The 16,488-nt window shown below is 42.6% G+C and overlaps 1 long non-coding RNA gene across 7 annotated transcripts; it reads right to left on the bottom strand.

Moving 5' to 3' along the window:
• Window positions 1-885: 885 nt before the first annotated feature.
• On the bottom strand, window positions 886-14,306 carry LOC123939591. 7 transcript variants are annotated; one of them, XR_006817936.1, is made up of 6 exons: window positions 13,954-14,306; window positions 7,482-7,553; window positions 6,871-6,973; window positions 5,807-6,030; window positions 4,968-5,229; window positions 2,294-3,447 (listed from the first exon to the last, which is right to left on the bottom strand). It is a non-coding gene; the product is annotated as an uncharacterized LOC123939591 (long non-coding RNA). The 7 variants fall into 7 exon arrangements; XR_006817934.1 differs by lacking the exon at window positions 13,954-14,306 and adding an exon at window positions 886-1,423 and having other exon boundaries at window positions 2,931-3,447; window positions 6,871-10,792; XR_006817938.1 differs by lacking the exon at window positions 7,482-7,553.
• Window positions 14,307-16,488: the final 2,182 nt, after the last annotated feature.

Here is a 16,488-nt window from a genome sequence, read left to right on the forward strand (position 1 = left end):
AATTGATGTCTTTCAATAGATGAATGGATAAAACTATGGTACATCTGTGCAATGTAATTCAGCACTAAAGAGAAATAACTTCTTGCTTATGAACAGACATGGAGGAAACTTGAAGGCATATTACTAAGTGAAAGAAGCCAACCTGAGAAGACTACATGCATACTGTATGATTCCAAGTATATGACATTCTGGAAAAGGTAAAACTATGGAGACAGTAGAAAGATCAGCGGTTACCATGGGGTTTGGGGAAAAGGAGGGATGAAGAGGCAGAAAAACAATTTTTAGGACACTGAAATTATTCAGTATGATAGTAGAGTGAATACATGTCATTATACATTTCTCAAAACTCATAGAACATCCAACAGAAAGAGTGAAGCCTTTGGTGATAATGATGTATCAAGTTTGGTTCACCAATTGCAACAAATGTAGCACTCTGGTGGAGGATGTTAAGTGGGAGAGGTTGTGTCTGTGTGGGGGCAGAGGGTATATGGGAACAGTCTGTACTTTCCACTCCATTGTTTGATTTTTTTTTTTTAAAGATTTTATTTATTTATTTATTTGACAGAGAGATCACAAGTAGGCAGAGAGGCAGGCAGAGAGAGAGGAGGAAGCAGGCTCCCCGCAGAGCAGAGAGCCCGATGCGGGGCTCGATCCCAGGACCCCGAGACCATGACCCAAGCCGAAGGCAGCGGATTATTTTTAAAGATTTTATTTATTTATTTATTTATTTATTTATTTATTTATTTGACAGAGAGAGATCACAAGTAGGCAGAGAGGCAGAGCTGAGCTGAGCAGAGAGTCCAATGTGGGGCTTGATCCCAGGACCCTGAGATCATGACCTGGACTGAAGCCAACAGCTTAACCCACTGAGGCACCCAGGTGCCCCTTTCCGCTCAATTTTGCTGTGAACGTGAAATTGTTCTTAAAAAAATAAAATCTATATCTTTTTTTAAAAATCAGTTGTTAGAAGGATAGTGCACAAAAATGCTGCATTTAGGGATAGGGCCATATAACAAGAGGAAAACCAACAGTTTCTCATAATTTCCTCTTTCATGCATTCCCAAGAAAGTGAAAGAGTTAAAACATATCAGAAATAAAAGCCATTGGTTGTGTTATCCAGCAAGTAGCGCTATTCCTCAGACATATTTTAAAGTCTTCTGTTTTGTAGAAATTAATCCTTCTACAAACATCACAGCAACTGCAAGCTTAACTTGATATTTTTATAGAGAAGGAGAAAAAGGAACATAGACCAACATTGCATACACCATCTTGGAAGGCAGCCTCTTGCAAACACAATCGCATTTGCTTCTTCATGCTGAGTAGAGATCACAGAGACGTTCGGAAGTGAAATTAAATGAGGGAATAATAACAATATGCTTGAGTCCTTTATCATTGGTGCCAGTCTGGAGAAGTCCTTGAGACTCTAAAGGAAGAAATAATAGTACAGCCGGATAACAACATATTTACTGTTTATTGCAGAAAAATGTATTACTTTAATACCATGAGACTATATTTTATAACTATTCTTTAAGTCAGCAAACAAAAACAAAACTCTCTTCTTTACAATCTGACCTTCCTCTAACTGTACTTAACCTATGTTACCAGGCTTGAACAAGCTCCTAGAAACAGTTCCCAACATATGGCAGAACCAGGCTGATTAGGGCACTCTTGCCACCACACTGCCTCCAACCAATAATTATGTGGTTTGAGCCACGGTCACATCCATACCAGGAACTCTACCTCACAGCCTAACCTCGAAAGAAAGAAATGAAGTTCACCATGTGTACTAGTCAGGATTTTCTGGAGAGACAGAGCTTGTATGTGTGTGCGTCTTATTGGTTTAAGAAATGGGCTCATGTGATTGGGAAGTCTTGGTAGGTTCAGTTTGGATGGGGTAAGCTGGCAGGGAAGAACTACAATTCAAGTGCAAAGGCATGCTGCTGGCAGAATTCCCTCTCGCTTTGGGGAGGTTAGTCTTTTGTTCTATTCAGGCCTTTAACTGGTTGGATTAAGGCCCACACTGGAGAGAAAAATCTGATTGATTCAAAGTCTACTAATTTAAATGTTAATCTCAAAAAACAAACAGACGAAAAACCTCACAGAAACTCCAGAACAATGTTTGACCAATTATCTAGGTACCATGGCTCAGCCAAGTTGACACGAAAAATCAGTCACGCCATCCCATCACCCTTCTGTCACCAGCTTTGGGTCAAAGTTTGGCAAAATCATGTTTGATTGGCAGAACTAAATCAGTGTGGGTCTAGGCAGAAAAGAGATGGCCCATTCAAAAGGATAATTTCAGAGTTTTTATTAAGAGGACAGTTTATCTTGATGTGGGAAGGGGTGGTGAATCATCCAAGGACTAGCCCCAGGAGAGTAACCATTACTGCACCTACATCTGAAGGGTCAAGGGAAAGGAGCTATTCCTGGATCAGCCAGTAGAGGTAGTAGAGATAGTAGATAGTTTTTTGTTTTGTTTCATTTTGTTTTGTTTCATTGTTTTGAGGGAATTTATTAAGAGCAGTTTTCATGTAACAAAAGGGTGCTGAACTTTTCTCCTTCGTTGGCAGGTTCGTGGATGGTGGTCCTTAAAGCACCCCTGGTTGGTAGGTCAGACTCCAGTGACCACAACAGCCACAGGGAGCAATATAATCACCATCACCATTGCACAACACGTTGGCTTGCAGTCTGCCATATTCACGACCTGCTTTCAGGATGAAGTTTCTCACCTGTATTGCCCACCAGGTTGGTGAGATCATCAGTGATGTCCACGACTCTCTGACATTCCTACTGTCTATTCCTGGAACAGTTAAAACACTTCCCTGGCGCTGACAGAGCCGAGCGGAATCGGTGTTCTACTTCTCTCTCTTTCCTCTCCCCAATCTCCTCTTATTGCTTCCCAAAACCCAACCAGAAACCAGCAGGGATACCTTGGTCATATGGTCCACATAGGTCAGCCTCCTTGGGGGAGAGCAGGTAGAGAAGGGTAGAAAGTGGATCTGGGGGGACAAAGAGAAGAAACCTGTCACACAGAGCCTGGGTCACTGCGCACCAGCTGTAAGATGGACCAGGAAGTTGAGAGCTGGGAACACAAGACCTGCCCTCTACCTTCAGGGGCAAGATTTAAAATGAAGGAAATTTCCAAAATACAGGAAAGGTGTTACAGTGCTACTTGGTAGACACAAACAAGACAATTGTCCCCTTTGAATTCCATCGAGTCCATCTCAAAGATCACAGACATCTTCAAACAGTAGCCACTGCTACCGTTGGAAAAAAAGTACTCATCTTTCCAATCTTAGAAAAGCTGAAAACAACAAGGACGCCTCCTACATGGGTCTTTCTCTCCTTTTCCAGAATATCCTTTGTCCTGGGACTCCTAACCATTTACACCTTCATGCAGGTATTCATCTCTGCCCTTGGACGAAACTGGAAATTTTCTAGTGTTATCTGAGAAAAAGAAATAAGAAATAAACACACTTGAACAAAAATACAATGTTTTGTTTCAGCGAGGGCACTCTAAATATATATTAGTAACCAAATCTTTGATTTAATCTTAGAAATACTCAGTCGAAGGGCGTTGGCCTGAATGGAGGAGAAACTCTGGAAGGACATACAGCAGCCTCCTGCTCTCCTCGTGGCAGCTCAGGTGATGAGTCACCAGTCTGTGGTTTGGGGGCATGGAAGCTGGCATCAGCTCTTCTTCCAGGTGCTTTCTAAAAATCACACATACCTATGCAAATATAATCTTAAAGTCTAGAGCTTTCATCCCAGAAGCCATACTTACAAACAAAAACAGACCAAGGTCATAAGTTGCTACCAGTGCTACCAGTTGCTACCAATCTGCCTTGCAAAGGCGTCATGGGGCCTGCATGGGATTATTCTCCCCTGAACTTCATATTGGTTTTTAGTTGCCAACACTCAAAGATCTGGAAATTTGGGGCGCCTGGGTGGCTCAGTGGGTTAAAGCCTCTGCCTTCAGCTCAGGTCATGATCCCAGGGTCCTGGGATCAAGCCCCGCATGGGGCTCTCTGCTCAGCGGGGAGCCTGCTTCCCTTCCTCTCTCTCTGCCTGCCTCTCTGCCTACTTGTGACCTCTGTCTGTCAAATAAATAAATAAAATCTTTTTAAAAAAATAAAAATTAAAAAAAAAAAGATCTGGAAATTCAAAACCAAAATCCAGATTGTCAGCAGCTCCTAAACACGAGGATGCTCTGGGAAAACCAGACCCATACCCCAACATGCAGCCCTCCTGAGACACACCTGACTCCTTTTGCTCAGACATGTGCTTTTTGAATTACCATTTCTTTTGTCCCCTGAAGGTGAAACTGAAGGTGACCATGAGGGATGGACTGTCACCATAATGGAGCCTTTGTTTTTCCCATAGTCAAGTTGTACAGAAAAAAAGTTCTCACATAGGTCCTTATCAAAACACAGAAGAATTAAAGATAGACTAAGAGAACCATATGTTTCAAGGAAAAGGGGAGGAAGCTTATTTCTGTGCTGACATGACCTAGCCTGCTTTACTCATTGCTTTGGGCATAGGCCTGAGTGACGGGTGGGGCTGTGATACCTGGCGTGGCCCTAGCAGACTCCTTTAGACTCATACTGGCCTCTTGCTCCCTTATTTGATTTATTTGCTTTTCAAACCCCGAACACCTTTTTTTTTTTTCATCCAAAATGCTACATGTTACCTAGAAGAATAGAGAGGTGCAATTTCATTCATTATCCAGTCTGAACTCATTATCCAATTACTGAAGGCAATTACATAGGCAAGACACTTGGCTAAGCACCAGAGATATAGCAAGGCAAAGACCAACACGACTTTGGCCCTCAGGGAGCAACCACTTTCTGTCCAACTCTCTTTCAAAAGTTAATTGAAGTATATTACTATGTAGAAATCTCATTTTCAGCCAGCAACTTCATAGCTTTTTCTTAAGCCTGCACTCTGACTTGGAAAAGTATCCTTACCTCTGGTAATAAGGTTTACTTTCTATAAGAAGAAATCAAAGATGGAGAGGTGCAAAAATTATTTCCACTGACGAGGCTCCAAATGTTTTCACTGTTGTATCAGTCAGGATAGACTGTTGTGTTGTGGTACCAAATGACTCCAAGTTCCAGAGGCTTCCTTCCTGTTCCGGTTACACGTCGATCCCAGATCAGCCATGGTGCTTCTCCAGGTCAGCTTCCTACTGGGACCCAGGCTGAGGGAGCCGCCGCTACCTGTACCTGACTGGTCACAGCAAAAGGAAAGAACTATAGCAAAACCACATGGTAGCCCTTCGGTCTTCTGCTTGGAAGTCACACGTTACCTTAGGACATTCCTTAGGACAAAGCAAATTTTGTGGCCACACTTGAGTTCAATAGGACAGGGATATATAATCCTCCTTCAGCAGAATGGATACTACATAGTTGCAAGAAATTCATAGTTTCCACCTAAAAACCAAAATAATATAGCACAGGAAGGAATGGACATCCCAGAGTCAAGTGTGTTCCCTTGTTCCTCACTACAACAGCCCTGGTCATGTGTTTCCCTCACAGAGCAGATGGATGCTCACACTGTGTATCACAACCTGCATTCCAAGGTCAAGTTTCCCCTGCCTGCTCATCATGACAAAGAGACTGAAACAGGAAGCCCAGAAAATTGGTTTGGTTTTTTGTTTTATGGTTTTTTGTTTTTGTTTTTTTTTTTTTTTGGTTGGGGGTAGTACTAAATAACTTCCTGACTTAATTGATTGATGATTACTAACTCCTAAAATGAGCTCTGCATTTCATTACATAGTTTCTGAAATGAAATCCACTCAGCTTACCTGATATCCTGGGAAATGTCAATGATGAACAAATGTCCTTTAAGCTCCTAAATTGTCTTCCTTTGCAGTTGTCTTCCAGGCACTATATATAGCGGGGGAGGTGATGGCGGGGTGGGGGGGAGTTCCTTTCCATTTGAATGGCCTCTCTTTCTCCACATCTTCCAAGAGCACCCACAGGTTTACAGTCTAAACCATCAAAAAGGTCTTAAATCTTTCTTCACTCCCTTAGAAGGAGATAAAGATTGGGAACTGAAAACTATAATTACTTCCCACCCGTGCTAACTTGTACCATTTCTCTCCAAAAATTCACCAGTAGAATTTATAAAATACAGATGGGAGAAGGAAGCCATGTGATTCATAAAGATCCGGGGCAAGAGTCAGAGGACTGTAAATAATACAAATGCCTTGCAGGCGGGAAGGGAATCTTCCAGTTCCCAGAAAGGAAGGCCTTAACCCCAATAGGGGCTGGTGAGAACTCCTGGAAGATGATTCCTTCCCCAAGGAAGGTGAGGTAAAGAAATCTTGAGTCTTTTTGGTGGGGGGCCAAGGGGTGCAGTAGGGGCAGAAGGAGAGGGAGAGAGAATCTTAAGTAGGCTCCAAGCCCAGTGTGGAGCCCAATACAGAGCTCGATCTCATGACCCTGAGATCATGACCTGAGCCTAAATCAAGACTCCAACGCTTAACCTAATGAGCCACCCAGGTGCCCCAGGGATCCTGACTCTATTACAGCAATCAGCTATACCTGCAGACTACCTATGCTAAATTATATTTTCATCAGTTTGCTTTCAGCCCCAAAGAGATGTAAATTCAAGTTCTCCAAATTATTCTACTATAAACCACTAAATGTTAACTCCATGGGAAACATGACTAAAAATAGAAATACTCTTATTATGCTTCTGAGACCCTTTAGTCAAGATCCGAATGTGGGAGGTCGAATGTGCTTTCCCAAATGTAAGCCTCTTAACCCACATTACCACTTCCTCTACTGCTGATTTCTAAACTCCCCGAGTATTTACCAAGAATCTGTGGGCTGACAAATGACTTTAGTTGCAGAATGTACTTACCTACCAGGCAATGAAGTGACTGCCTCATGTCTACCTCCAAGCGGATGTGCAGGCAGACAGCCTGGCCAGATGAGTGAGCTCCCATGCAGTCTTCGATAAAACCCTCCCGTAAAACAGGAGAAAATTTGTGTTTTCATTAGCTTGAGATTATGAACAAGGAAACTAGAAGAACCTTGACTTAAAAAAAAAAAAAAAAGCCTAGAGGTGAAGTGGAAATTTTTCTTAAAGCTATGTCTAAAGTCCAGCACAAGAATTGACACTAAGATACAAGTGCTACACTCAAAAGAAAAAAAGAACAAAAATGGTGGGCATCCAACCTACACGCAATTGAAAGTAGTAGTGATACTGACATGGTTCCCATCTTTTGTGGCGAGTACAGGCTATGGGGAAAGACGGACAAATATTTGGAAACTGGATAAGCATGGTAGAAGGAGAGGTACGTGGAGCTGTGAAATACGGAAGAGAAACATCATTTTGGTCAAGTCAGAAAAGCCTTCCTTGAGGAAGTGGCTTGGAAGCTGAGACCTAAAAGATTTATGGAATATTAATTAGAACACATGGCAGCTCAGATTTGCTGCCCACGGAGATTCTCACTGTTGTCATCTCCCTACCTTTTCCATCCAAGAAGCTCCCACCAGGCATGGCACGTCACCGTCATCAAAGCTCAGCAGCAAACCACCCACCTGATTCCATTAGGCAGACAATGCGACAAATAAGTGGAGAAATAAGTTGAGGACTCTTTCCCATCCACAAGGATTTAAATGGAAAAACCCAAAATTTACCTGTGTAGTAGGTATTAGTTTCCTAGCATCACAGAAGTGAGCTACTTTGGATGCCATAGAATGAGTGATCACAGACTCCTCCCAGACCATGGGAACAAGACCTCCCCACAGTCAAGAGTAGCACCACGCTTTTTTGGATAGTCTTTAAAAGATGATGAAGTAGGAAACTATAGCTTTATAAATGCAACAAGAAGGAAGAACTTCTCATCAATCATCTGACAAATGTATTTGAAAACTTTCCTCCAAGAGTGGTGCAAAAAACCCCAAAATAACCGTAAGCGTTACCAACAGTTGATATCACTTTTGCATTTAAAGAAGAAATATACATTGCTTTTCTATAAGGTTTTTCATGCTTCAGTCAGAAAAAGAGTATTTGATCCCATATTTCTCATAAAGGAGCAACAACATTGTTTAGCCAGCAGTCATCCAGTTGGCAACCAGATGCATGCAATTTGATCCAGCTGACAAGGCAGGATATAGAAAACTCTCAGGAAATTGATTACAAGTAGAACAATTGCATGAGTATTAATAATTTGTCTCCTGAAGGCGTGCGGTCATAATGGATAAAATATTCTTTGATATAATTCTCATAATTAGGATGCCTGCTCCTTTTGGAGTTATTTCAACTACATGTGGCATAGGTCTTCCTCGTTAGCCACGAAAAGAGAACTTGGGATAGACCAAAGAAGGCCACGAGCAACCCAGTCTCCATGCCTAAAGCTTATGGTCCTCAATGTTGGTACGACAAGGACCTTTGGCTGCCTTTTCCTTTAAGCTGTAGTAGGTGCTAATTGTCCCCCTTCTTCTGCCAAAGTAAATTAAACCAGGTTCTCTTTGCTAACCTTAGAGGCATTTTATTAATCAAAACCACCTTAGTGAGACACCTTTCTTATTCAGCCAAGAGCAGAAAGACTCCGGAGCCCTGGCTATAGAAAGTACTCACTGGGCTCCCAGGGATTCTTTTGTTAGGGAGAAAGAGGCCTCCAGGGTTTCTTCATTCCTGGGGCTCTGTGGTGTGTGTTAACAGGCAAAAAGACTTCAGAGGAGATGTTTCTGGCCTTTCTTTGAACTAAATATAACTATGACTTCGAGTTTGAGGAGGTACAATCTAGAGGTGAACTGCTGGGTAATCTCACACATTCTGAGTTATTTATTGGGTGGGAATAAAAATCTAAGAGTTATGTCTTATTCATCTCAGGGAGAAATCTCTTGAGAAAATTATAGCAAAGCAATGGGATTCCTTATTTTGTTTTCTGTTTAAAAATAAAAAAGCTATTCTGACAATACCATCGTATATTTTGATATTTTTGTCCTGAAGAAGCTGCATTTTGCCTTCTTTGCAATGTAACTTGAACGAATATTACATATTTCCACTATCCATATGATACAGGGATGATTACAGTGTTCCCACTAGGGCTAATATTCATCAAATGAGTCATTATACTTTATTTCCTCCAAATAGTCATGATGCATTTTTTTCATAACACAATTTTAAAATTAATTTCTCAATTATGAATCGGTTGGATCAAATAAAATACAATGAGTTTTCAACATGAGAGTCCGTTTCCAGCCTTCTGTGATTCGGTAGGTGCTGTCATTTCTCCCAAAGGATACGCTCACAAGTCCACTAGGTGACCTATTGCCTTCCTTTCCTGACCTTCCCTCTCACAACAACACAGGGAAAAAATGTCCCCAAAAAGCCAAGTTTAAAATACAAATATTAGCTGATAGATCGTCAACTTTTCAAATGTCAACGGGAGAAGTAAAAGGCTGCAGATTGATTATTGGTCAAAGCAGGGACATAGACAAATGACCCCAATCTACCTTTTGTCTACCTTGTCCCAGACGTATTTACAGTGACTGCAGTTCAGATTCCATTTAGGATATTTACAAGTCTTTACTGTTTGTGTAATTCTCTTCTTCAACTTGACTGCTGGTCCTTCCTTTCCTCTCTTCCACTCTTTCTCCCTCTCTCTCCCCAATCGCTAGAGGTCTTGTCTTCTGGGAGGAACATGACTGGACCACTAAGAAGCTTTCTCATGGCCCTGAAAAGAAAACCTTTTATATTTTCACACAGGGAGATTTCCTTTGCAATAACTTTGAATCTTTTAAGTTCACCATTGTGTTCATAATTGTGCACATTTTCTAAGTAGTTGTGATTTTCTTTTCTGTAAAGATTCATAAATATCTCAAATGTTCCTACTGTTTTATTAATCACTTTTACATGGATGGAGCTACACTTGGCACAATGCAGCATTAAAGATTTCCCAATGAAAACATATCAGAAATATCATTTTCCTATTCGTTGATCTTCCCAAAGATCTCTCAGTTTAAAGTTTCCCAGTTATGAGACTCCCCCCCGCCCCGCCCTTCAAAACATAGGGAGGTTGTCTCCAGGAAAAGGTAGTGGAGGACAAGGGCGAACAGTGTAGGAATGAAACTTACTTTTCACTTAGGCTAGTTTTCTCTTGATTTATGGAAAACTTCACAGCTTAAAATACAAATATACTATCTCATAGCCAGAACTCTGGTTTGGATCCACCGATAACCCTAGTCAGGGTTCTATGAGGCTGAAATCAAGGTGTCAGCTGGCCTCCTCCCTCCCTGGAGGCTGTGGGGAAGAATCTGCTTTTCAGCTCATTTAGGTTTTTGGCTGAGCTGGACTCCCAGTGGTTGTAGGACTGAAGTTCCAGTTTCCCCACTGGCTGCTGCCAGAAGCCAGTCCCGGAGCCTCCAGGCTCCTGCATTCCAGATGGTCCCTTCTTGCCACAGCTGGTCCAGTCACGCACATACTTGGAATCTCTGGGCCTTCCTCTTTGGCAGCAGCCCTCCAACTACAGCCTGAAAAAATTCTCTGCTTTTTAAGGGCTCATTTGACCAGATGGGGCCCACCTACTTAGTCCAGGAAAATCTCCCTTTGGTAAAGTTCATAACCTAAATCACATCTGGAAGTCCCTTTCACCATGTAACATGGTCATAGGATCCAAATATTAGGGGATGGACCTTTCTAAGAGGGAAGAGGGAGCATTATTTGATCTAGTCTATCTCTGTATTTTTTTTTTTACGTTTTGAATTTGTGTCATGTATATGTATGATCTAGTCCAAAAAATTTAATTACAATAATGGAAATGGACACATGGAATGTGTACTCAAGGTGCTGGATACACATCACCTAACGTAATCATCACAACGTTATCATCTAGACTTTACCAATGAGGAAACCACGGCCCAGAGGTCTTACACGTTTGCCCAGGGTCGCACAGCTAGTGTGAAGCAGAGTCTTGCACACCCAGAGGTAGCCGGCAGTGCCGGAGCCTGCCTCTAATCACGACGCAGCACACCCGCCGAGCGATGTCTTCGGGAGGCACTGCTCTAGTCCACCCCCCATCTCCCCCTCTTACCCAGATTTCTCTAGGGGAATAAATGACTGGAGGAAAACACTCTAAGTGTACTGTACTTTCTGAGAGCCCGGGGAAAGCTTTCTCGTTCTCATAGGTCAGCACCCCTGTATCAGCCTTTCCTTCCTGCCCATTCCCAGGTGGGCAAGAGCCGGGGGTCACCACCAGCACTGGTGGGCCGGGCTAGGCAAAGCTAGTAAGAGGGAGGCACCAGGTGCAATTTGTAGAGAGGGCAGGCTACAAATGGCCTCCCTTATTTGACCAGCTTCTAAGTACCGAATGTATATATTACCCCAAAGGCCACTGAGGAGATGCCTGACAGTCCTCTCGGGATTTCTGCCCCAGCCCATCTCTCAGTTAATGGGAAGCTCCACTTTTCCTAAGACAAAGAGAATCCCAAGTCTACATGAGACGTAAGTGGTAGAAGGACAGAGCCTTCCCCGCTGCTTCCGCCATACGCTCCCCCTCCATACATACACTTCAGGCCCTCTTGTCTACTCCATATGAAATTAAGCTCCATTTTTCCAATTATACAAGCATTATGTGTTCACTGAAGAAAAATTACAAATCATACAGATGAGCAAAGAGAAGAAATTAAGTTAACATATCTCTCTACCAACAGGAGGCCACAGTAATATTTTGGTTTATTTGCTTCCAGACATCTGAATAAGGATATACCTGTTTGTGTTGGAAGAAAGGAAGAGAGAAGCAAGAGGCAAAGAGAGTAAATCAATTTCTCTTTTTCAAAAAGGTAGCATCATCCCACATAGAGTTCAACACCCTTTTGTTTCCATTTGTTATTTTCCTGAACGTCAGAAGACAAACTTCTACAATGAAACTCTTTTACAGTTCAAAGGAGGCTTTTGTAAACATTTTTAAATGAGGAGCATATGGTCATTGAAGAAAAATGAGAAAACACAGGTAAGCCAAATAATAATGTAATTCCACCACGTGGAGACCACCACTGTTAGCATTTCCAACTTGGTTGTTACTAAATATGTACTCTTCTGGTTCGCCCAAGTTGAAGGCTGTTGCCAAGATTTTGCTAGACACGATTTTGCTAGACACGCTTTTGCTAGACAGGCAGCAGCAGCAAACATAAGAAAAGCTAAATCTTCACTCATATCCTTGGTTATCTCCTAAAGACCATTCGAGAAGAAGTGTTAGGTCAGAGGACATGCATGTTTTTAAGGCCATTCATCAATATCACCAACTAAGCTCTGAGAGAGGTTGCAGGGTACAGGGATAACTTTTTCCAAGCCTCGTTACCAATTTTGAGGGGTATAATTTTTTTTTAATTCTTTCAGCTTGTCATTTAAAACATTTGGAAATAAATAAATAAGGCATTTTCAACTTTTTACAAAGCTGGGGTTTTGGTTTGAGAGCACATGCTCTAATATCCTTTGCAGAATACTGTTTAATCGGATCCTGGCCCATTGCGAGGGGCAGATAGGTTTTTAAGCAAGAAAAGTCATGAAAGACACAACGCGTTTCCAAGGGGGAAAAAACTATGAAATTATAAAACGAAAGATTCAGGTGAAGAAAGCAATGGGATGTTACTTTGACATTTTTTTCTGGAAGGAAATAGAGTCATCTTTGCTTTGATTTCATTTTCCTTAGCAACCAGTCCCAAGGAATCCATTTATAACTTTAAGACTCTGGTGTCAAATACCAATTTAAAACCTCTGAATAGGCTCTGACATCCCTTTGGTGAACACCTTAGTGCAAAGAAATGGAAACACAGGAACATCCCATCCTCTCCCGTCTTGCTCAGCTCACCCAAAAACAAAGCACCTGGTCAGAAGGTTCATCTTTAAGAAACTCTTCTGTCTTTTGTGGATCTACTTTCAGTCTGAGAACACATAATCTGCCACATGGAGCTCAGTCCAACAAAGACATTGGCCCATTTCCAGCAATTACCTGAGAAATTCTATTTCAGCCACTAAATCTCCAGTTTTAATCAACTTGCAAATCCCCATCACCACCAGCAGTGAGCAATCGCAGTTGGGTCTGAGGGCAGCCGCGATTGTGTCTGTGACCCCTGGAGACCTCTCTCCACAAGCTAGCACTTGGAAATCCCTGGGGTCTCATTGTCTCCCATTAAAATTTCACCATTTTCCGATAAGATATCTAAATCAAGAAGGAAATGATGCCCAGGTGCTGGAAGGGCTGCTAACTTGGGACCACCTGCTGCTGTCTGTGTCCATTGGGCCAGAGCTTGTGGAAGGGAAATAATTACCCAGGAAGTAGAGGTATATTCTGTTCCTTGGTGTCATCGGATCCCTGGTTTGATCAGAGCTTTTTTTCTCCCAGCGGTTCTGGCAATGTTAGCTCCATACCAGCCGCTGGAGAGTAATTGATTCCTTGGTGAATTTGGCTTTGGTACTAGACGCTATTTAGAGGCAATATTTACCCAGAGCTTCTCGTTTAACCCCAGCAGGGAAGCTTTTTTGGCACCACAAACTGCCACCCCACCCTGTGAGATTCCCAGTGATGGCGCTTTGTGTGCCCAGCAGAGGCCCAGGCTGTGTATTACAGCAAGTGAAATAGATCAGCTCTTAGCCCTGGTGTGCAGCCCTCCTTCATTCTGAATGAACACCCCCATGTTAAAACTCCATACCAAGTAAAGAATTGCTTTCCATCGTAAGATGAATCTAGAAGAAAAGTAATGAAACTTACCATTATGAGTCAAAACAAAACAAAAAAAACCTATTTCTGCTTTTAAGTGTTAAAGTAGAGGAGGACAGAGATAGCCAAGATTTGCCTTTAGAGAATGAGAATCTTCCTCCCAAAACAGCCAGAGCACTTTTGCTCTAAACCACTTCTCTGAAAATTCTCTACAAAAACAGTACAATAATCCTGAACCGTTTCCAAAAAAAAAAAAAAAAAAAGATAATACGTACCCTCTAACAACCTCACGAAAAGACCACAGGCGTTTCTTCAACTGGGTCAGAAATTAGGAAGTAGCTGACGAACACTACTGTCAGGCACACCTGTCCACATTTAGCATCCCCCTGCTTCACGCTTCTCTGAGCAGCAGGAAACGTTCGGCATTGTCACAGAGACTTCCCTCTGCTTTGCTACGCAAGCACCTTTCCCCTGCATGTTTCTTCAGGGCTTATGTCCCGTCTTGCAAAAAAGAAACTGCACCTACCTATTCCTCTATCTACAAAGATTCCCCCTGTAAGTCATTATTATATGAGGTTCTGATTCCCCTTAGTCGATCAAACTTGAGCTTTATGCCTGAGATACCTGCATGGTGTTTTTGCTTCCATTGTGTGATCTGTTAAACACGGAGAAATAATTACCCGGCAAGCGTTAGGACTTCGCACCCTAATGTGATGACGCAACGCACTGCCGCAAGCCAGGTGTGCTCCGAGGAGTAATGGACCTTGTCCATACTCCGCAGAAAGCCAGAGGAGCCTAGGAATTTTATGCCACCATCTGTACCCCAAGCTGATCCTTATCCAATAGCCAGGAATATGAAATCTAAGGTCAAGAGAACTCTGGGACATAATTCGGATTTCCCCAGTGGAATCGGGCTACAGATCCCCTCCATAGGGTTTTGCTTCATCTCGCCCCACTAGGTTTCTTCCTGCTTCCATTATCTACTGCTTGCCCCCAACCTGCAGTGATCTGTCGGTACACAACGACCCCAAACTGTTTTCTATTGTTGTATAAGAAACAACCCCAGACTTCAAGATCTATTGCCTCATAACCCACTAGTCGAAAGTACAAAACAGTGTTCGTGTTATTTGCCCGGGCTTCTTCTGGTCAGGATTCACACAAAGCAGAGTGGGGATGTGTGGGGACCTCCATCCCTGAGGAGGGATGGCTCAAATTATCAGAGGTCTGGCTGGGATGATGTGACCGGCATCATAGGTCATTGTCAGCTGGTTCCTTAGTTCTCCTCTTTGCCAGCTCTCCGTGTCACTAGCCTGTGTTTCTTCACAGCTCGGTGGTCTCAGGGTGGCTAAATTTCTGTATTACACCACTGCCTACCCTTAGGGACAAGAAGTCACTGGGCCTCTTAAAAGGTAAGCCTGGGATTGGCTCAGCTTTACTTCTGCCACATCTATTGGTCAAGGCAGGTTAGAAGGCCAGCTCTGATTGGGGAGAAGTAGATCGCACCTAGGTGAGGGGAGTAACGCATGCCCGCAGGGAGGGAAGGAATGGAAAGCAGCAGACCCTGGAGACAAGCTACAGCACTCCCCTCCCCTTCCGGCTTCCTCCCTTACGGGTTTCTCTCGTGGGAACACTTTCTAATTGAAACCCTTGCACCCAAACAGACGCTCATCTCGATGGCTGCCTGTGGGGAACCTGACCCTAAGATGGAGGTTATTCCAATCCCAGCTTCCAGTCTCTTTTCCCGAGAAGCTTCGTTACTAGCACAAGCCACACTCAAGTCTCCATCCTGACATGTGCAAAACCCCCAGAGGATTGCAATTTGGGCTTCTCGTTATAAACACGTGGGAGTTTAAAAAAAAAAAAAAAATCAGGTCCTACCTACTTCAGAGATTCTGAATTAATTGCACTGGAATGAGACCTACGCATGGGTATTTTTGGTTTAGGTTTTTGTGTTTTCTTTTCTTTCTTTCTTTCTTTTTTTTTAAATTTCTGCCAATAATTCTAATGTGCAACCGGGTTGGCAACTTGCCCTTCTAACTTGCTCACGCTATGCGTGTTCAAACTTAGTGTGTGGGGGAAAGGAGGATTAAAATGCCACAATGTGTGCTGTGAAGAGGGAAGCAATAACCCTTGGCCAGATCACCCTCGCCCTGAGAACAAAATCTTATCACTGCCATCGAATAATGTGGGTTGCAAGTCCGGTTTCCAAATCTGGCTGTTCTAATTTCAAGTGTGGGAGTGGGCTTGGGCTCGTTCATGTCTTGGCTGAGTAAAAGTCACATACACTTCATGTACACATAGCCAAACATACACTCTCCTAGTTTAGAGAAACCAATTCTAGCTACCCTGTACCCTTTGCCTTATGGCAGAGAGCTTGGCAAATATGATCCCCAAATCCCCCCCTGGTGTTGGAAAGGCATGGTAATACCAAGCTTGCTTTTCTCGAGGGATAAAAAACAACCTTGGTTCTATCAGTTGCCTGGGTTGGATAAAACACATCTTCCAATGCTATTTATTAAGCTTACCAGGTGAAATCTACCTAGTCAAGGTCCACGGTCTAAAAGATATTTCAGACCATAAAGAGCCAGCAGACTCTTTTCCTGGCTAATTCCACAATACATACCATAGTATTTCCCCTTTTTCTTCTTGTTGAGCCTATTCAGTTAAATGATACAGAGGAGACAGTATTCTTTCTGTCATTATATTTTCTTGTGAAACTGTATCCTTATTCCTAATTCTCAATTCGGTTTCTATAATCATTGGCTCTTATTCTATAAAATTTTGTTTTTTAATTAGCAAAACGAGAGATC

The sequence above is a fragment of the Meles meles genome, chromosome 4, assembly GCF_922984935.1.
Source record: "Meles meles chromosome 4, mMelMel3.1 paternal haplotype, whole genome shotgun sequence".
Taxonomy (NCBI): domain Eukaryota; kingdom Metazoa; phylum Chordata; class Mammalia; order Carnivora; family Mustelidae; genus Meles; species Meles meles.